Below are 23310 nucleotides of genomic sequence, written 5' to 3' on the forward strand. Positions count from 1 at the left end.
TTTTGTGCCCATATCTGAGCGCACCTCAGTTCAATGTTCGCTTCAAATGTGTAATATGAGCTCAACTGAACAACCATGGGTTGATCAATGGTCCGGCCGACATGAAGTATTCTTGCTCGTGGAGCATCACATAATGTAGTTCCTAAAGAAGAGCAAAATAATTGTTCTTTTCCTCTGAGCTTGAAGTATGAAGTAAAGACAGGTGTATTAAAAGCACTTCTTCTTCCTTAAAGCTTAGCTGATAATTAATCAGTGTGACAACTGGCGCTTCTAATAACCTTAGTTTAAAGTAATTTACGTGTACATTTTATATTTTTCCCTTTTCCATTAGTATTTGTCTAATCTATATTAACGCATCAGTGCCTATCACGACGTTTCTTAAATACAACTTCGAAACATATTCGGCGACGACAGTCATGAAGACAAAATAAGTAATATATAAACTGCAAGTCCACGCAATAAATGTAACCGTTGTCCGTATTATAGAAAATAAATTATGTGAGTATTTTGTCGGGATATCATAAATTGTTCGTAATAGAAAGGTGTCCGTATTAGAGAAGTGTTCGTAGGGAGAAGTTCCACTGTACATACCATAGCAGAGATGAGATTCTGCGCCTGAGCAGTTACAATCATATGTTCCATCCAAATTTATACAAGTGGCATTCTCAGCACAATGGGCGGGTTCCTCACACTCGTCCGCGTCTTTACATAAAAAGAATGGAATTAAACCTTAGAGTTAATGTGTTAGGACTTGGTTAGATTTGGTTAGGAGCAACAACAGGAAGTACATAAGACGTGCCAAAGCGAGGAAGAAAGCATCAAGCCAACGTCTGCTCATTTCCTTCAGACAAAAAAAAAACACTGAGACGGTTGAATTGCGACTAGCTTGAAGTTCGGTCACTTTTTTCAGATTTGCTACAAACACAGTTCATTTACTTTCTTGCGTTACGTTGAGTTTAAAAAAGCCTCGCAAATACGATGTTTAAATCGAAAAATTGACCAACAAGAGGACATGAGTGCACAGCTACGATGCATTTTTTAACTTGTGTATTTTACCAATACAAATGCTTCCATTCCAAACATAGTTTGGCTTGTAACAGGAACAGATATAGGATCCTGGTGTGTTAACACACTTGGCTACGGCTTCATCACAATCATCCAAGTCCTCAAGACACTCATCGATATCTGTGAGGGGTTAAGAAAGAAAGGACCTTCGTTATAGAGTAAATGATGATGACCAGAAGCAACATTTCCATCTAACGTTAAAAATACAATTAAGCAGCTTTATTTCGGCAAAGTGAACGGTAAAGCGTATCGATTCCAATGACATGTGTATCGTCAGCACAGCACAAATAATAGCCTTGCACTGGCAGTGCTGGTACATGACTTCGTATTTAATTAAAAGCATTGTTCGTTTGGTGCTTATTGGTCCTTACTTCTTAAACCGCTAGTCGGTCATTCGCTTTACTTTTCGTGTGTTTTTTAAAGTTTTATTATAATATTTTTCGCAATTTTTTTCTCTGCCAGAAGCTTTCTTTGATACAGTTACGAGGTATATTTGTTCAAGCATAAACAGTTAAATTTAAAATATATATATAATTTAACATACCTACACACATGGTGCCGTTATAACGGTATCCCGACTGGATGCACGAGCAGTTGTATGAGCCTACAGTATTGACGCAGTACGCAGATACGTGACAGTCATATAACTTTTCGACACATTCATCTACATCTAAGGAAAGAAAGCATTTGAAGTTACAACATTAACAACCCTGCATAAACAAAATATACAATAACGCAGGTGATGCAACTGCTTTCGAACCTTCCACGATTCTTTCTTTTGTATAATTTTAATAAAGTATTTCAATCTTAATTCTAAAACCTCCCTCGGTACATTTTCTATCACAACTGTTTGTTCACGGTACTTCATTATGTCAGGCTTGGCAAAGCTTCAGTATGTTTACAGGTGTTGAGGTCGTTTTAGTATACCTGAATCGTCTTGAAATTAATTTGAATCAAAGGAATGAAAAAAAGCCTAGACGGCAGACAGCACGCTTTCATACCATGACATAAGATCAATAGGTGACTATCTTATATTATATTATACAGAAATCTACATGCCAAGAACAAAAGAGGTAATACGTTTAGAGTTTATTAACTGCACCCACCTTCACACTGAGGTGGAATACCAGCGAATCCACTTCCGCAGACACACGAAACATTGCTTCTCGTGTTAACGCAATGGGCTGGGAGACGACAGTTTGTCATGTCCGGATCAGTGCTGCAAACAGCGATTCCTTGAGTATGGACTAGTACAAAAGAAAAACCAAACGCAGTGGACGGTTTCAATTAGCCTCTTCTTCTTTTCATATTGCTTCTCTTTAAGCCCTAACAAATGTAGGTAAAGACTTTTGCCCGGAGGAAAAGGGAATGTGCTCATGCCCATTTCCATGCGCGTGCTCTTGCTTACGCTCATGCGCACGCACATACTTATGCGTATGCTTACCCATACTCATGTTCATACCCATGCTGATATACCCATTCAGATGCTCGTGTGGCGGTTAGAACAGCTTGCGAAGAAAATAGCTTGTGGAGAACGCTAACGTCGTTAGTGAAAAACAAACTTAAGGTGGCTAAAAAATGCTGTAAAACATTCTCGCCCTTTGGCATTCTATCGCCGCTACGCCAAATATGTTGAGAAATAACTTTAAGTAAAAATTTAAATAGCCCTAACCAATCAACAAATGGATTTTTATTAACGACCAAATTCGTTGCAATGGCAACGCGAAAAGGCTTTTGAGGGTAATAATTTCAAAGCGACCCGAAGAAAGTGAGTCTTAGCTTGTTAGTTACATACTTTTGGCACAACAGCTATATGTGACCCTCCACGGGAAAACAGTGACAAAGGTGATAACACGCTCACAACACGCTAACACAGCACGCTTAGCGTGTCTTGTGACACAGATATGCACATATTTAATCACTACAACAATGCAGGACACGCAAGCCTTGTTTCGCACGCTAAACCTTTTGTTTTGATAAGTGTGCTCGAAGTCACGTTTAGCGTGCGACCGAAGACCGCTTAGCGTGCGACTCGAAGACACGCTAGCATGCGACTCAAAGTCACGCTTAGCGTGCGAATCGAAGTCACGCTTAGCGTGCGATTTAACACGCTTGAACACTCGAGAACACGCTAGGGTTATGACTGAAACAACAGTCATTCAGTACAGATTATGTTTGGCAAACTTACGCACACGAGGAAAAAACGAAAAAATTAAAGCTATTTTCTACCGTTTCCCGGCCGTTTCCGAACCAAACTAGCCGTCAGTGTTATGATCAAGTCAACTATGAAAATGAGCGTAAACAATATTCCTTTAACTTACTTAAACTTTGTCTGGAAGAAACAAAGAAAGACTCATTTACAAATGCCCATTAAGTTTCAACTTCTTAGTGATCTCTCTTAATTTGCTCAGGCGTCAAACCGAACAGTATTCAGGGTTTTCACTCCCTGTTCTTGGAACACAAGTGTGAATTAAAAATTTTAGACGTCAACACAAATACTGCATTGACATAACTTAGTAGTTAGCGAATGTCAAAGCAACGACTTTAGGCAGACTTTTTCAATTAAGCTGGATTTCCACTGACGAGAAATTTTTTACATGTGTTTACGTAATGAAAAATTAGAGAAATGTATAACGACTTGGTAACATGTATTCAAGTCGTTCTCCTGCTCTTTTGATTCTCTTAAAAGTTTTTTGTTTTTTCTATCGTACAGAGAAAGCCGCGAAATACTGGAATCGAATCTTCTAGCCGCGATACAAAAATGGCGTCGCTGACTAATCAAAACATAGCGAAAAGCTATAAGACTATTTTCGTTTTCGCGAAGGAATGGTAGGTTAAGAGCAACACGATCTTTCTTTATAAAGTAGACTGGACACGCTTTAAGTGCTCGCTTGCACGCCTAGTGTGTTGTGCTAAACACACTAGGTCAGCACAACATACTAGGCGTGCGAGCACAACACACTAGGCGTGCGAGCACAACACACTAGGCGTGCGGGCGAGCACACCTAGTGTGCTGACACGCTTTTTTGTTCGGCTACGCACGCTTTATTGTGTTTAGTGTGTCCTGTAAAACAAAGGCTTACTAATGAGGCAAGTTTCAGAACACGCTTTAAGCGTGCTAAAATCGAAATCTATTGTTTTAGAGTGGAAGCGTGTTGTGAGCGTGCTATCACCTTTGTCCCTGTTTTCCCGTGGAGGGTCACATATAGGGTTCGGCAGGGCTTCAGAGCTATGATGTTATTTTTTATAAATTAAATGATTCTTTTGTCGATCAGGTGATAAAGATAGTAAATAGGGTATTTTTGTACCTTTTGACGTTGCCATCGCAAAGAAGTTAAATCTCTTAAGGATTTGATCTTGTTCGCTGATAAATCGCTTGTTTTAGTTCACACGAAATATGTTTTCGTCACATCGTCGGGCTAGCTATACATACAAAAGATGGAAACGTCTTAACTATCGTCTTAAATATTTGCATGATATGGTGATATTAAACTTACGAGCGTCGACGCATGATGCCTTTGATATGGATTCGGCCTTTGATAACAAATCGTTGAATTCTGTGGTTTGAAAAATATCTTCGTCTGTCTCAGTCACAGCCCTCATGTCCGCCATGTCAACATTACTACCAATAGTAACAGCAAAGATACGAGCAGCTTTGGAACGAAGGAGCTGTACTGTATCGGTTGTTGGAATGTAAGGCGGAGTCATACCAAGGTATTGAGCTTGTATTTCATAAGTTATCAATATCACTAATTTCTGGTTGTCGTTCAGAACTGGCTGATGAAAAATATTCATCATAAGCTAGACGAAATGCCAGGTCAATACGGGTTTCCAATGCAGCATACGGGATATTGTCCACCGCAGTAGCAAATGACAATGCCGTTTTCTTAGAGCCTAACTGAACTTCGTTGGAAGCTTGACTGCTGAATGTTATAACAGCAGCTTGGCTGGTGGACTCTAACTCAAATCTGCTGGTCACAATCTTTATGAATTCTTTTTCTTTTACGTAATTGTCTGCTCCAACACTCCCTGAGGCGTCCAGTAAAAAGATTAGGTTCAGTGGTGCTTGGCATTTTTCAGGAGCTGACAATAAGAAAAAAAAATCAACCATCGTAGTTATGTTTCAATTATTCCCATTTACCCTTTCAACGCGTTTAAACGCATTTTGTGAAGGAAAACAACTTCCCAGTTTCCATCGGGCATTCAAGTTGTGGAAACACGTGTAGAAACCTTTGTAAATCTAGTCTGCTGTGGTAGGCATTTCGCAAGCGCTTTTTCAAGTTCTTCAAAAAATGGTTTTCTAGAAACCGTATAAAAGGAACATGATAGAAGTGCTTTTCTTAACATAAGTGTGATGAAAGAAAAGAGAAGCTCGACGCTTATTGAGACTATCAAAATGCAAATCAAAACATCAGCAGTTTACGTCAGCTAGATGTCGTCATAGTTAGAACTACGTCTTTAAGCGTTCACTTTCTTACATGATATCATTTTAAATAATTGAAATAAAACTTAAATATAGCTTTTTTTGAGATCTGGTAATACCCAAAATGACCTTACGTTCCTCGGTGAAGGTAAAGAATCCGATCCAAACAACGCGTCGGTCAACGCGTGGGCCAACACACGGCCGACAGTCGACCGACACGTCGGCAACTATTTGTCATTACATGATATACCGAGGATGATTTCAAAACCTACCCAGGCAGACTGAGCCATTGCCAGAGTATCCAGGCACACAAGCGCAGTCATAGCTGCCGTCATAGTTGTAGCAATACGCGTCTTTATGGCAAGCGTCTGGTAGAGATTGGCATTCGTTGATGTCTATATAAAAGCAATGTTAAAGGCAAAGATCGTTACTTTTAAGTTCTCAACCCATTCTTGTTAATCGGAATCCCCATAAAAGAAGAACGGGGTTTCGGAAAGGGGAATACTTTGTGGTCTAACAATGCAATTAGCCCAATTCTTGAAGGAACATACCTTAACATTAACAATGTGGTTTTCTTATTGTATGACACACTTTGTGTAGGACTTCTCAGATTGTAGTCCAACTTAGGCTCTACTTATTTCTTTTTGCTTAGGACTATTGAATTATTGAAATACAGTTGCACCTCGATACAACGAAGGGCCAAGGGATTGGCAAAATATGTTCGCAATTACGACTTTATGTTATTTCGCTGTTCTTTTCCATATATTTTGCTATTCCTGTATAGACAGGAGGTTAGTTGAATCGAGGTCGGACTATATTATAGAATGTAACTTCAGAGCATCTTAAGAACGTTTTGTAAAAAAAAAAATTGTAAAAAAAAAGAAAAATCCGCGTCGTCCCGAAAGTAGACGTTCTTATAAAAAAAAGAGTGTAGAAATTGGAAGTATCGAAGGGAATACATAACCTGGTATTCAACCTAAATCCATGAGGTTACATACCTACACACATATTGTTGATATAACTGTATCTGTATCCCGGCTGGTTGCATGAGCAGTTGTATGAGCCTGCAGTGTTTACACACGAGGCAGAGACATGGCAGTCATGTGACCCATCGGCACATTCATCTATGTCTAAAAAGAGAGTTTGAGAAGAGACAAAGTTGTTTATCATAATTTGTTTTTGCTTTTTTTCTTTATATTGTCAAAAGCAGTCTCTGTTGTAAGTCAAATTTCAGAATAACGTTTGGCATAAATGTCGTCAAAATAAACCAGGATATATATGACACAGCGAATACCACACCCGTATTTTCTCCGTAAACAAACACAAACAAAACGTGTAACAGATTATCTCAGATGGCAAGCGCAGAATGAAATCGCTTCAACTACAAACACTTTGGAACTTTAAATGATCTTCTACCTTTCAATTAACGTCACTTAACAGAGGTAAAAATAGCCACTAAATGTGCGTTTTTATATATATATATTTTTTATCACTTGATATTATATATATATATATATATATATATATATATATATATATATATATATATATATTTTTATCACTTGATCCATTGATTTAAACTAATTATACAGTATGGGGTAAGGGGAAGGGGGTGGTATTAGTTTTGTTCTTGTTTTTCATTCTATTTTTAATGGGTGGGATAAATTTTTTATATTTTTAATAGCATATAGTATTTTAATTTTAGTCCTACGTTTTATACATGAGCCTCTGGCTCGGACATTGAGGGAGACCTCGTCCCACGTATGGACAATAAAAATGTATTGTATTGTATTGTAAATTGTATTGTATTCGAAGCCGCTCTGCATTGGAAAGGTTTATCATTCAGGTAAAGTAGTCTCAGGTCAGCGAGGATCTACTGTATAACAGCGGAAAGGCGCGCCAGCGGAGCGCCAAATCTATAAAATTTTGTAAGCCGATCGAGTTGAAAAATTGTGGTTGTAACGTAATTGTCCGTACGTCCATCAAGTAACCGTTGCTGGAACTGCCGTGTGAATATTGGCAAAAGCTACATTGATGTTTATCGACCACTCAGTGAGAAAAAGTCTTAAAATTTTAAGGCATACGCGAGGAGCCCGACTCTGGAAAAAGGCTTTCAATTACAATTTTTTAACCCATGAACATAATAAAATAAGGCACCACAATATCGCACTTATCGGCATCTCTCATGTGTAGCGTACTTAGCTTTTAATATTTTTCGGCACTTTCTGTCGAACTATCCTTTATAAATTTCTCTATTTTATTTGCAATCACTTATCTAAAGGCGTATTGCCAACGAAATGTCACTTCAGAACAAAAATATTATTGAACTGAGACTCTACGATTTCGCTTAGCCTGCACCGTCCCACAACTTAAGTTTCAACTTAAATTTTTTAAATAAAGAAAATGCGAAATGAGATGTTCTAACGTATTCTGGACGAATATATACAGGGGAAATATATTATTGAACATACCTACACATATGCTGCCATTATAACTGTATCCCGACTGGATGCATGAGCAGTTATACGAGCCTGGGGTGTTGACACAATTAGCAGAGACGTGACAGTCGTGTGACCCATCTTCACATTCATTTATATCTTGGAATACAAAGAGGAGTTTTAGAAAAAAATGTTAATTATTAGTTGTCTTCTTTCTTTTTTATGCTGTATAAATTCTTAAATTTAAAAATAAAAATTGTAAGGCAAAATAATTTATGTGCTATCAGATAAGGTAAAAATCGTTTCCAATTTAAGCGATAGAAGTGGTCTGATGACTCAGCAGTCAGCAGTGCTGGAGTCCATTTTTGTGATCTGTTGGCGCAAAGCAAAGCATTTCTGAATATTGTTACGTGTGCTGGATGAAACACTGGTTTGCTTATATAATGTTAGGTTTTCCTGAAAAGTTTGTTACATCGTGCATGACCACATCAACTTCGGCACAGAATTAGCACTAACTACGGCCAATGCTTTTGCAGCGAAAGCAAAGAATCTGCCTTCAGAAATCAAGAGAAGCGAAAAAAAAAGTGTCACTGGGGACCTAAAGATAAAATGTCAGCACATTTGCCAGAAAACGTAGCGGAAATATCACATTAGCTTGCGTAAAGCAAAGGACTTGGAATGTTAATTATGTTATTTACAACAGACTTCAAGCAAGTTGAACATATAATTATTAGTGCATTCGCCATAAATGAGAAGTTCATTCCAAAATAGCACCTTTTCTTCACGCCAACGAAATGATAATTCCAAGATATGTTAGCCACCAAAATGTCAGCTTCCAACGAGTACTCAAACCCTATGAAATCCTTGTCTAAATTAGTCCGAAAATCGAGAACCGGCCGCCGCCATCTTGGAGAAACTAAGCAGCCTGGCGATGTATTTATGACGTTTAAGAGCTCAACCTGAAGTTTAAACATTGTTTAAATACTTAACACTCCTAGTTAATTTTGTAACGGCTTGCTTTTTGAAATACTTGTTCGTGCAGCATCATTTTGCACAAAATGGGCTCCAAGAGAATAAAAGTTGAGCTCTTTGATATCACGCATTTATCGCCAGGTTGCTAAGTTACTCCAAGATGGCAGCAGCCGGTTCTCGATTTTTGAACGAGTTCAGACAAGGAATTCATAGGGTTTGAATACTCTTTGGAAGCTGAAAGTTTGGTGAGTAACAAATCTTTGTGTAACCTTTCCGTTGTCGCGAAGAAAAAGTGTCATTTTGGAAGGAACTTTCCCTTTAAGCGAAAAATCTAGACTAAGTACATGTTAGTCCCACAATACATTGTTTCTTTTGTTAATCACTTACCTTCGCACTGGGGCGGATCACCAACATAGCCATTTCTGCAGACACACAGAAAATCGCTACCTGTGTTAACGCAATGCGCTGGAAAATCGCAATTTGTCATTTCTGGATCAGTACTACAAAACGCTATTCCTTGGGTCTGAACTGGTAAAAAGAAAACCATACACAATATTATTACTCCGCAAGAGGCTTCAGCTCATGATAATAAAATTATATTATCATGAGCTGGCAGCTTTAGCAAATTATTTCTTCTACAACTAATTAAAACTATTTACAATGACTGATCGCAGTTACCTATGAATCTCACCACATGAATTGTATTTTTAACATAGCGTAGGATCCCGATTCTCAAATCCTCGATTTTTTCAGCCTCCCGGTATCGTTAACCAAAGGTTGCTCCCTTGAATTTGCTTCAAGTAGTCGAACATTGCGATTTTACCCCCTGTTTTCTAAAACTCCAAGTTTCTCGAACCAATTTTCGTTTTCGCTGAAAGCTTGAGAAATTGTTATTTTATCGTAGTGATTTTTTTCATTGTTAATTTATTTGTATTGTATTATACTGTTTATAATTATTTGCGTGAGCTTATTACCCCGACACCTAAACAAAGTTATTCAGCCATCCATTTATTTACCCATCATCAATCATTGTGAATGCCTCCGGGATACCAATGATACCTTTGAGTTTATGAATTTTCATCTTCTATGAGCTCGAGTGTACCCTGGAACACCAATTTCTCGAACCTCCAATGGGAAAAAATTACGTTCAAGAAATCGGGGGTAAAACTAGACACATAAATTTGTCTGGAAAACGGCGCCGTTGTCAACGCGAGAGTTTATAGACAGATGAATGGGAAACTTAAGACGCGATTACTAGACTATTTTCCCGTAAAGTCGTAGAGATCGATCGTTGAGTTCGACGGGCCGTCAACTTGGTTCCAGAACGGGAGCGAAAACTGGGTAGAGTGCCAAAACCCTGTGGGTAGGGATTCGGGGTGTTTATACCACGGGCATTTTGCACTCTCCCCAGTTTTCACTCGCGTTCAGAAACCAAGATGGAGGCCTATCGATCTCAACGCTCGATCTCTACGACTTCACGGAAAAATAGGGGACTGTGAACAGTCTACGCGATTACAGGCTTCTCACCCAGGCCACATTTCTCATATTTCATCAGTAAAATAATTTGCCTAATATCATAAACTCACGGCAGTTCATAAATTACGCAGAAATACCATTCTGACAAAGGTATTTGACCTTGGAATCCCTGAAATTCCGATAGAAAACTCCAAATTTTGCATTACGCATTGTCCCATTTTCAAAACGCGAAGAGGACGATAATGTCTCCAGTCTCTGTATTCCTGTACCTTCGCTTCTGCTTAAATTCCTGCTGTCCTCACTATTCTTACGCTCAATCTCGTGCGTAATCCCATGTGGTAAGACAGAACTTAAATCATAGTTAATAGAGGGAAATGGTTAGGAAGCAATAAAAACATCAAAGGAGCAAACAAAAAGGGGAAAGATTTCGGTTGGAAGATCCATGACCGTGTACATCTTTTAGTGTTTTTCGCTCATACACTATGCATGAGTTACGTAATCGCAATATTTTTACTGGTTGGTTGCATGAACACACGTAACCACCTATTGTATTTTGTCAGGTTTTTGTACTGTCAACCCCCAAAATAGCGAACAAAAACCTTCAACGAAGAACTTTATCGGGCTTCATTACCATTTCCCTCTATAGACTTTGCTTAAATGTAAAGTATTTGCACAGTATTCTTGGTTTGCAACCACGTGACAAGGCGGCCATGTTGGATGACAAAACAATAAAACATGTTTTGGCGGAATTTGCATAATAAAAAAGTTTAGTTCCCAACGGAGGAGAACGCTTTGTTCCTGTCATCCAACATGGCTGCTGTGACGTCAGCTGCAAACCAGCAATACGTTAAACTCACGAGCGTCGATGCATGATGTCTTCGATATCGAGGCGGCCTTCGCTACCAAGTCGTTGAATTCTATGGTTTGAAAAATATCGTCGTCTTCTTCAGTCACGTCTCTCATCATATTCATGTCAATATTACTCCCAATAGTAACGGCAAAGATACGAGCAGCCTTGGAACGGAGAAGCTGTACTGTATCAGCTGGTGGAATGTAAGACGGAGTCATACCACCGTATATAGTTTGTATCCCATCGGTTAACAATATCACTAGTTTCTGGTTTTCGTTCGAACCGGCCGATGAAAAATATTCATCATAAGCCAGCCGAAGTGCCAGGTCAATACGGGTATAACTTGCAGGATACGGGATATTGTCGACCGCAGTAGCGAAAGACAATGCCGTATTCTTAGAGCCTAACTGAACTTCAACGGATGCGTCATAGCTGAATGCAATAACAGCAGCTTGGCTGGTGGTCTCTATCTCAAATCTGCTGGTCACAATCTTTATAAATTCCTTTTCTTTTACATAATTGTCTGCTCCAACACTCCCTGAGGCGTCCAGTAAAAAGATCAGGTCCAGTGATGCGGGGCATTGTTCTGGAGCTAAAAAAAAATAAATACAACACAAAATTCATTAAGCCAAGCATTAATGAAGGTATCGAACCCTTTAATAGCCTGCGAATACGTTTCGCACGTAGTAGCGGGAGCGAATGAGAGGCGGCTGTATTCGCAGGCTAACCCTTTAAAGATTGCTCAATTTTTCTTCATTATGTAATATCAACAGCTTGACTGAACACTTTGTTATAAGCTAACTTCTTGGAATATTTATAATTTCATACATGACTGTAAATCTTAAATAATTCGAAAAATTGTTTATACATTTCGTGTCATCTTGTAATAAACCAAAACTTGCTAACGTTACTCGGTCTCGTTTTCTTTATGTTTTACACAAAACTGTCAGGCGGCTGTGGATTTTAGCATTTTTCACGGTCATTTCTATTTTCCTCTTGCAGTTTATTCGTCGAACGTTGGCGAGTTGCCCTTTTTTGTTCAGTACTGCTAACAATAAGAACCAAGAACTCTTCTAACAACAAGACCTTTCCATACTTTCCACCTAGTGGAATACTCACCAATACAAACTGTGCCATTGCCAGAGTACCCGGAAACACAGGTGCAACTGTAATAACCATTATAGTTGGTGCAATACGCGTCTTTATGACAAACATCTTTTAAAACTTCACATTCGTCGATATCTGTTTGAAAGCAATTATGGAAGGAAAAAATGTCTAAAAATAGGATATAACGTTAGGGGGCTTTCACTTATTTGTGCATGTGGGGAGTTGACAAGATTGTGGGGGTTATTATATTTTGGGAAGCTAAAGAGGGGGAAGTGGTTACAGCAAATTATTGGCAGAAAATAAATAATTAATTGATTAAAAAAACAGGGTGAATTACTGGGGGGATGTGACATTTCTGCCTACCAAGGAAGGGGGGCTGGGCAATATTTGGAAGCCACTCCAAGTGTTTTGCCAACCTCCTCTCTTCCCCCATACACTAATAAATAAAAGCCCCCTTACCGTGATAAATATTAAAATATAACAACCCTTGTTACAGATTTCTCCATTTTTCTAAGAAAGCATCTGGTAAAATTTTTGTTCTTGACAAAGTTGATTGGTTTGAAAGATAGCTCGACTGCAGTTCATTGTGCGCTATTGGCGCGGAATATAGGAAGGTTTGTTCATTTGCCTTTTTCGCGCATAATTTAGATTATTTTGCAAATGTATTCATTGTCGATTTTGGCAGTGCTGCAGCAATTTAAGATTAAACACGATCCACGCGTGACTCATCCAACCGTACTGACGTTAATCGAACTTATTCGAGGTCAATCGAAGCCAATTGCAACAATCAAGTACATTTAAAAGTTACCAGACATTGGAACAGTGTGTTTTATCATTTGAGAACATCTACTTATCAAGTTCAAAGGGCAAATAGAAATGTATCACACTTAACTGTAGTACAATTTTCTGATTTATTTTTCATCCTTCTATATTATTGACAAACTTTCCAGTTCCATATACCCATTGCCGCTTTGCGGACTTAAGGCCTGGCTAAACGAGGAAACATTGTTGCGGAAACATTGTTCCTTGTTATGTTTCTTAGGTGGTCAAATTAAAAATGGAAAATGTTTTGCTGCTCGAGTGGCTGAACTAGGAAACAGTGTTCTGGAAACAGTGACACGCATGCGCATAAACTAGTCAACATTGCCTCCATATATGTTTCGGAAGCAAAAATGTTTTTGACTTGAGGCAGAAACACTTTTTGGTTTTCGTGAAGCAAAATTTGTTTCCTAAACATTTGTTTTCCGCTTGGCTAAACTGGGACACGTTTGTGTCCGCAACAGTGTTTCCTAGTTTAGCCAGGCGTTTAAAATCCCAGCCACAAGGAAGATTCCGGGAAAGAATCCGTATGCTTCGGTGACACTTGTATCTTCCCCTCCCCCCCCCCCCCCCACCCCCCTCCCCACCCGTCATGTGCAATTTCAATCGAATGTTATCTAAAGTAGAACCTCGTTTGCAGCCGCAAAACTAATTATCTGTTCGACTGCGTTTCTCTTTTTCTCCAATTCTTTGCATGCGAGGGTTTGTTCAATTGTGCATTAACGATTCAATCACGTGACTGGATTCGATTGAGTTCGACAAATCCAACGGTCGATTTGGCTCGTTTAATTACTCAAAAAGGCTTTAGATTTCACAGTAGTGTGAATTATCACCATAGTTAGTTAGCCAACAAGCTGTGCTCCAAGAATTAGATGAACCGAAAGAAGTTTAAACAATTATCAAAATTCTGCCCTTGGCGCGGACGGATTAAACATTTCCTCTTGTTACTGCACATTGCAACCGACTTTGTTTGTTTATTTTTTTTTTTTGTTTGTTTGTTTGTTTATTTGCTTATTTGTTTTTTGTTTGTTTTCTTCAAGGTCATTCTTTAAGCTGTTACTGGGCAATGCAAACCATAGAACTTGTTTTATTGTTGTAGGTATACATCAATGGTATGGATAAAGTTAATACCTGTACAGGTTACTCCATCGCCGTCAAAGCCGTCCTTGCACTGACAAGAAAACCCTTGTGGTAAATCAGTGCAGTCTGCGTTCTGATCACAATTGTGAGTTAACTTTGCACATTCGTTGAAACCTGTAGAGAAATCGTACCATGTAGTTCAAGTTTAACCCAGGTAGCTTGCAATAGTTAAGAGAATGCACTCTACTGAGGAGCTTACACTTGGCCAATTCTAACACCACTGAACCAATTTTTTTAGTCAGTGAAACAAACTAATTGCAAAAAGTTGTAAATTTCTCCCAACAGGAGTCGAACCCACTTACTTACGCACACCTGCCGGTCTTTCTACTAATGATATATGCAGAAGCTAGGAATTACCCATGCTATAGAAGAATGTTTAAAAGTGAAAAGCAACCCGTACACTGCTGCAATTTATACTAGTTTGTCGATTAGTAAGAAACGTCGGATTTAAATTATGGTATAATCATGCTGTAAATATTTTTATTTTTTTTTAATAGAATGGTTGTTGTTGTTGTTGCTGTTATTACTATTGTTTTTGTTGTTGCTGCTGTTGTTGTTATTGTTGTTGTTGTTAAGCCTTCCCTGCTTTGTCCCGATGCACGTGAAAAGCAAAACCATCTGCTCTACCAGCAAGCTTCTTGAGAAAGAAACTTGACTTTATCTTTCGTTTTTTGCGATATTTTTTTATTAATATTTTTCTTTTCTTGCAATTTTAAGTTGTATGTAAATTAATTCAAAACGGAAATTTCAGAATAGAACTCAAATGTCGCGAAATGATGACCGCTAAAAACAAATCGACTTGAAGCAACTGAAACTCTCCCAACTTATATTATAAGAAATGCGTGAATATTCGAAGAGAGTATTTTCATGTTGAGAAACAACAACAACAACAACTTTACTATTGTGTCGTATCGCTAGCATATCAAGCGCTAAAAAAATAAAATAAGTAAATAAATAAATAGATTTGTTAATAAGCCTTGACATAAGAAACAGTCTTTACAAGTTTGCACATATGATTAAGGGGATCGACTGATTTAATGTGCCTGTTAAAAATGTCAACGGATTCAGACGATCGAATAAATTGGCTAAGTTTCGACCAAATAACAGGAACAGAATTGCTTATGTCATGTTTGCCGAATGCAACAGTTCGAAATCTTGGCAAGACAAATTCTGAATTTCTTAGATGATACTGCAATATAGGGTGGCGAGGCGCGAGACTTTGTACTTGTACTAGCTTTTAACTTTCTCTTTAACTTTGTACGATATAATTGCGATGGCTTGCAATCGCCACGTATATTGAGGTTCAAGTGGTTTCAAACATGTTTTAAAAAACTAGGCATAAGACTAGAAATATCTCAGTGCAGGCTCCATTAGCATGCTTGAATGCTACATACCACAATTTAAGTTTACGGTCAGGCGACAATTATGTTTCAACGAACTAAGCATCATTTCGAAACGAAATTAAAATAATATTCATCATCCGATCAATCATGTTCCTGTTTTTCTTGACTGGAAGAAAAAAAAACTCAACAAACAAGTAAAACATAGTTTTAAAGAAAGCACAGATAAAACAACTCGACAGGTTTCACATCAAAAGTTATTTAAAACCAACGGCAAGACAATTAAGCTAGACAGGAAAACAACTCTGGACAAAGATTTAAAACAATTTTGATAACATAAAACAAAAGAAAAATGAACTCAGCGACAAACATACTAGTTTCTAAAGTCAGCACGAACAAGGAAACTCCGTGATAGATCCAGTAGTAAAATCTAACTTTAAAGCCAGCGCAGGAAACTGACAACGCTGAATGTTCCAGCAACAAAAAGATAGGTCTCTTAGCTTTGCACTATTCTTGATGAATGAGATCATAATTTGTGTTTTGGTGCACACACGAAGGGGCATGTCGCAACGACAAAATCACAACATGTACAAAGACAAGAAAATTAATCAGGATCATGTTGCAGTGATACGTTTTACGGGATGTGTTGCTGCAATATGTACACGCTTCATTTTCTTGAATGTATACATATTGTGAATTCTTTTCTGCTACATATCACTGTTACATGTCCCTAGGAAAAAAAAACTTCTTGTGTCAGCACTTTTAAGCTTTCCTCGGCTGGCAGTGAACACACGTTTTGTTTTTGCAACGGATTCAAATGATTCAATTTTGATATCTGTTGGAATCAGAAAGATCTCTTAAACTAGCCGCCTATCTTAAGTCATAGTATTTAAGAGAAAATGTTTTTGTACACCGCGCGTGAAAACAGGAAAATGCGGTACAAGCTTTGAAAATCGACTCCTTCATTTTTTGCTCAGAGATACCTTATGGAGACTTAATAAACGTGGTGTATTTTTTTAGTTAAATCTTTTTTTCATTTTCGAGAAAATACTCAAAAATTATAACGAGCGCCCGCCGCCATGAAATGCCCGAAACGAGGGCGACGAACATGGTCACAAGACTTTTTGCTCCTTAAAAGCGCAAAATGAAGAAGACCTTTCTCAAGTTTGTTTATTAGTACAGGAGGCATTAACGAATGATTTGAGTCTAAAATCAGGATAATTAACTGAACTCTGAAATCCAGGCGAGCGTTTAAAAATCACCAATTTTCCATTGTTTACAGATTTCATTTTGGAGCATTTTTTTCACGAAACACTTTTCTTATGCGGTATAACACAGATTTACCTAAGATTACGGCTAAGATAAGTAGAAATTATGTACTTTTTAAGGATATAAAAATTTGCTTGGGGCTTTTAATATTATCCGAGAAATAGCCCGTCCTATTTCAAGGAAATCACTCGACAGCGACTTATGTCAACAAAGGAAATAATCGAATTACGTAGTACGCTTTCTCTTTAATAAAGCCAAAATTCGAACAAAATCCTATCGTTTAGCTCCAAACGAGTTAACTACTTTGTGTTTAACCCTTACCTTGCAAAACAGAGGTAAAACATTGTTTTCTCCCTTTCTTTCGTAGGCTAATTGTAATTTCCCACGGGCAAGCGGCTATGGTACTCATGACACAATTAGTCACTATTAGCGAAGCCCTCGTTAACATCGTATTTCTTGACAATTTTAACCACATTTCAGGTTCCAAGCGGCCGTTCATACAAGTTACTTGATAACACGATGAACAGATCCACTTAACGAGGTTAAGAGCCCCAAAATGCGACATTGAAATTCAAACAACGGTTGCGTGTCATTACTCGTGGATCCCCGTGTTTGTCACGCAATGAGAGTCTGTTACAGCACGAACCTCCCGGGGGCTGGGGTGGTGCGTTCTGTGCAGGGGTACTCCCCGAAAAGGCTGCATTTTTTTCAAACAAGAGGGTTACAGATCGATCTCACGAGGTGGAGTATGGAAAAGGGTATACAAACTGCCGCTTAGGTATTTGAAATGCTTTTCGAACAGACCCACCAAACGGTTGGTTCATGAAAGTATTTGAAGGGGGATTTTAGTGAAGAATTCTCGTCAGGAGAAGCAGTTTCCTTATTGTTTTTTCCTAACAAAGGAATATGTAAGGGCTATCCTTTCTGGTTGGCCTCGAACTATATATGTTATGAACGCTTAGAAGAAGTAATAAAATTAAACTACATTGGCATGATTTTTTTTATATACAAATAAAAAAACTGCCGAATTTCAAAATCCCGTTTCAGGATCCTTGGCGTAAATGGAGCCTAATTCATTCCAAAGTTAACGATTTCATAGAGGATAATACATGGTTGCTTAGAGATATGAAATTTATTTTCGAGTGTTTAAATCGATAGCTCACGAGTGAGCGCAGCGAACGAGTGAGATATCGGATTTGAACACGAGAAGATAAATTTCATATCTCCAATCAACCATGTATAATCCTCTATGTAATCGTCAGAATTAAAACAAAAAATAACTTTCAGTTTAACAACATTGATTTTTCGCAAGAAAAAACTTATTAAAAATGTTGGAAAACGCGTTTCAGGGCTTCTAGACTTCAAAACTTTCTGGGGGTATGACCCCAGACCACCCTAGCAAGATATTACCTCGTCTATGCCAGAAGTCTGGCTCCGGTCCTGACCACTACATCATGCACAAAGAAGTCATGTCTTAAATACAACAACTGCAGTAATTCGCACGGCTTTTTATTCCTATTAAAGTCACTGCAAACGATTCAAACGAGGGCAATGCTTGTCGGACCCCCCCCCCCCCCCCCCCAACAAAAAAAAACACTATGGGTGGGGCTCAAGCTTTCCTTTTCGATCCCCGGAAGATACCATTTGGCATTTTCCATGCCAGTCCACGCTGACCCGGGTAAATTTGAAAACGATAGCCACTTTGGAGAGCGTATTTAAAAAAAAAAACGTTTTCGGATATCGTAAAAGCCGTTTCATTGTGGACGGTTGGCCTAGCCGGAAAAAAAAAAGATGGGTTTTCAAATTTATCCCGGTCAGTGTGGACGGGGCCCTATATCTAGACTGCAAAAAAATCACTAAGTGTTTTTTTTTTTTCTTGAAGGGCAGCCCAAAACGAGGGTCTGAATGGGGGTACCTCGATAACACTAAACACTTAATTTTTTGGTACTGTAACATGAAACAGTTATATTTCAGGTATTTTGCCACTAACAGTAAAAAAAATCACTGCAACAAGTAAATTTATAGCAGAAGGAAACAAAAACATATATATCTACATTGTGGGGGGTCTTGCAAAGGGAGGCATGCTCCCATCACTGCAAGACATTAAATAAAAAATAAAAAAGCGGGGGGGGGGGGGGGGGGGTTGACAGGCCTTAAAAATATATCCAAAATGGATCCATATTCTTTTGCTAAGTATATGAAGAAGTTTTCGGCCATTTTCCGACGATTTCCAATCATTTCGGAAGATTTCCAAAGACTAACGAATATTCCCGATGACAGCCAAAGATTGCCGAAAATTTCCGGGGACAAGATATCCGAAGACTACCGAAGATTGCCGAGGAGAATCCGAAAATTGTCTTTAAGTTCATGAGTGATTTTATCCGATTTTTAAAGAGCAGATAAGAATTTACAAAGCTAAAAGTGTTCACGGAAAACCCTCCAAACACTTAACAGTATTTTCTTCGGAAACTGTAGACATTAAAAACTTGACCAATGAAACATCAAACAGTAAAAATTATGGGCAAACAACACTAAACACTAAACCCCATTCAGACCCTCTAAAACGAGACCTGGTGGCTAAAATTACCCGCATCCTTTGCTGAACACCCTAGGTGTGACCAAAATCCGTGTCTTACACACCTAAGGGAGTTCCCCTCCCCATCTTCATTACGCAGAGGAGTCTTTCATAAACGTTTTTACGTTTTTCAGCTTGCTTTAGGTGGCCATTTACACTTGTCAGTGCGTGAGCGCTAGGTACAGCCTGGGCACCATAAACGCGGTCGCAATAATTTTCGTCTCCATTTACTCGAAAACGGGGTTAGAGTTTTAGTAGAATATAATCACGTCATGTGTTACAAAATCAACCGCTGGTATCAGACGGGTCGTTAAAACTCGATTTTCACAGACCAAAACGGAGAAAAAAAAATATCCACACTGTGTTAGGTACCTCATTTTTAGGCCTAAACTGCCGTGGCTTGTTTTAACCACATACACTCCTTTTATTTTATAAGAATCTAGTTTATAAGAATATCGAGGCTGAAATTTGCGAATTTTTAAGAATATTTTAAGAATAAAACCGAGGCTGAGATTTTGAAAAGAATATAGTTTTTAGTTGAAACAAAATCAGGTAGTTTCATTTCCGTCACTTTATCTCTGTGAGGAATGCTTTGTTTAAAGCCAAAACGGCCAGGCTGCAATGAAAAGCAATGGTACATACATGTGCACAATGTAACACGATACAGATGTGGACACCAAACACTTGTTAAACCGGAAATGTCAAACGGTATTTTCTAAGAATGTTCATAAGAATATTTTCAGCCTAAAATCGGCAGAAAAATAAGAATATTCAGCCTGGATCGGAAAAACTGTATTCTTATAAAAAAAAAAGAGTGTAGTATTTTGTTTAACCACAAACAGACCATTATTGTCACTGGTTGTTTTCGCTACACCAAGATAACATTCAAGTTAAATTACACGGAGAATTAAGAAATGAAAAACCCCTTCTAGCTTGTCTGTGACTGTGATGTTAATAGGGTCAGATAATAGGGGCTCAAGGCTTCACATCCGGTGATAACCCCCCACCCCCACGCCGGAAATACGCCCCCTCCCCTGGATGATCACAGGAATCCACAGCCAACAGGGCTTTGCTTGATTATTATTTCCATCAACACTGCCACGGCTTGTTTCGAAACGGTTTTATTATTTCATCAATTCAAGGTAGCAAGCTCCTACGTTTATACAACCCACCAAAACCACTAAATAAGTTGTCCGGGCACTTTACGTTCGGTATTCCTCAGGGTATTTGTAACCATGCCTTCTCTCGAGTGACATGTCATTGCGTGACAGATCAAGAAGCGAAAGTCGAACCGCCATTTTCGCTTTAGTTGATCTTCTGCAATATTAACGGCCAAAACACGGTTTTTAAAACGTGAAAACAAGTTTCTTCCATAAAGTGGCCGGTTGGACCTGTCAAGACAGAAATGAGATGTTTTTTTGCAAGAACCATCCGGAATAGTTATTGCTGATTTACTAAATTCCGAGTGTGCGATTTGTGAAACACCGTCCGAGTGACGAAATATTTGAAACGAAAGCAGGATACAAAGCAATCTTCAACAAATTTTTACACAAGGTAAGCGAAATATGTCGAGTTTCAGATCAAGTAGAGTGCTAACTAATAAGATTTTGTTGTAATTTTTGCTTTGAGAAGGGAAAGCGTATTTTGATTATCTGCGGTTGTTGACATTTTGGTGTTGTGATTTCGTCCAAATAGGTCAAATAGAAAGGGGTAGTTCTTGGTGCTAATTTAAAGCCCCAGACTAATTTTTAAACCATTATAAAGAACATCATTTCCACTTATCAAAACCCAAGTTTTAAGTGAGACCGAGTTATACCGCATAGGAAAAGTGTTCCTTGAAAAACTGCTTCAAAGTTTGATTTTTTATCAATCAAATTTTAGTGATTTTTAAACAGGCTCCAGAAAATTCAAATTAACCTTAATAATCACATTCTTAGACTCAAATCATTCGTTAATGCCTCCTTTACAAATATAACAATTCTAGAAAAGCCTGCTTTATTTTGCGCTTGTGAGCAGCAAAGTTCTTGTGCTCTTACTCGCGGTATGAAATTCGGACATTTTATGGCTGTCGGCACTCGTGACAGTTTTTATTTTTTTTTTTACAAACAAAGATAGCTTTAAAAGGAAAAAAACACACCACGTTGATTGACTCACCATAAGGTATCTCTGAAAAAAAAAAAAAAATTGAGAGTAGTCCTGTCTTAATTTTGTACCACATCTCACTCGGTCACGGAAAAAAATCGCTCTTATTATATCGATGTCATCTTAATTACCGTAACGTGCACAAGAAAGCTTATATAGCTAATATTACAAGTGTTATAGGGTTTCTCTTTCTTCCGCTACCTCCTATACTGTACGTAGTTTTCTCCATGTTTTATGTGGCAAACTAATGCTTAGAATGCTCCAGAATCATATACAATTTTGAAGCTAATCACTTAAACAAATGTGAGCCCAGCAAGAACGAAACAACTACGAACAATCAAGTAGTTAATGAAATAAAAAATTTTCAATGCCTCGCATCAGAAACGGAAAATAGGTCCTCGAAAAGAAAAAAAAAATTGTAACCTGGCGGCAAAACAAAAGCCTTAGATTTCTTTAGACTGAAATCGAAACGAAAGACAGGACAACTCTAAAATTTCAGGAAGAAGAACACACACAAAAAATACGCACCACTGATGCGTTCTAAAACTGAGCTAAAGGACTGAGCTGAGACATATTGCCAGGTTTTAAAATGACAAGTCTCTTCGATACTGCTTAGAAAGAATAGTCGACTGCTTAACTTTGTGATCTTTCTCTTGCTTTGGTTGGCCGACAAATGTTGGGTGGCCCAGTTAACAGTCGGTTAATGTTACTGTAAAACCAACTTTCAAAAAACCTTATATTTCAGAACTGTATTGAAGCATATGCAAACGAAAAAGCCATTCAAACATCACTTAACAATCAAGGGCACTCGTGGTTCAACGCACGCGGGATATAGGAAAGCTTTATTATATACAAAGCCGTCGTTTAAAGGTGGTAGAAAGTATATGCGTTTCAGTAATCTGCTGACACAATTTGATTTTTTTCTGATTCTTAAGCTGAACCCAAGAACTGCATGGTGCCAAACGTTTAATTCCTAAGTTTAAAGCTTTAAGAATTAGCCTGAATACTAAAATCAGTAACCTTGGAGAAAAGACTAGTTTTCCATAAAAGTGAAACGTAACAGTGGACTTACTATATTTAAGAGGAACGTGAATGACACGAATTGTTTACACAGCAACGTTTAATTTAAAACAAGTGCAGATTGTAAATTCTAAATTTTTGTGGAATTTCAACTGAACTTAGCTAGTTTGACAAGTTTCTCCGCAACAGAAACATTTGCATCATCAACACTGACTTACCTTGTGCCAATCTCAGCAGTTGTAGCCAAGTGGTGACACATAGGAAAACCAACTGCAAAAGAAAATTAAACGTTTTCGTTTAAGTACATCTAAAATTCCATCGTAAAAAACCTTAAGAAGTTAAAATATCAAACCTTCATCTTCCATTTGAAAGGATTCATTGCCTGATACAAATGAACTGGTATCGTGACCTGCGAACTAATTAAGAGCTAAATTTGGCAAAATATCGTTCTTTATGACCCTGTAGGCGGGCAATCCGAAGTAATCTGTATGACGTGCGTTATGCGTAATATAGGGTCGAGAAAATTTCAACCAATTTTTAGCACAAGGAGCTGGAATCCTCCATTTTCAACTCGCCGGTTGTTTTCGACCAAGTTCTATGTAAATATCTTGCACGGACTCAGTTTTAATAATGCGGGTTTTTATAAAAAAAAAAAAGATAAATTGTGAACAAAA

General features: G+C 38.2%; 1 pseudogene across 1 annotated transcript; it reads right to left on the reverse strand.

The window, feature by feature from the left end:
* Positions 1-2: 2 nt before the first annotated feature.
* Positions 3-23015, reverse strand: LOC144635516 (uncharacterized; annotated as a pseudogene). The gene is made up of 14 exons (XR_013567375.1): positions 22989-23015; positions 22855-22906; positions 14282-14404; positions 12344-12466; positions 11232-11816; positions 9286-9426; positions 7960-8085; positions 5761-5883; positions 4563-5148; positions 2172-2312; positions 1610-1735; positions 1057-1185; positions 592-702; positions 3-142 (listed from the first exon to the last, which is right to left on the reverse strand). The product of XR_013567375.1 is annotated as an uncharacterized LOC144635516 (transcript).
* Positions 23016-23310: the final 295 nt, after the last annotated feature.

Source organism: Oculina patagonica, chromosome 13 (assembly GCF_052425735.1).
Source record: "Oculina patagonica isolate OP01 chromosome 13, crgOcupat, whole genome shotgun sequence".
NCBI classification, from domain to species: domain Eukaryota; kingdom Metazoa; phylum Cnidaria; class Anthozoa; order Scleractinia; family Oculinidae; genus Oculina; species Oculina patagonica.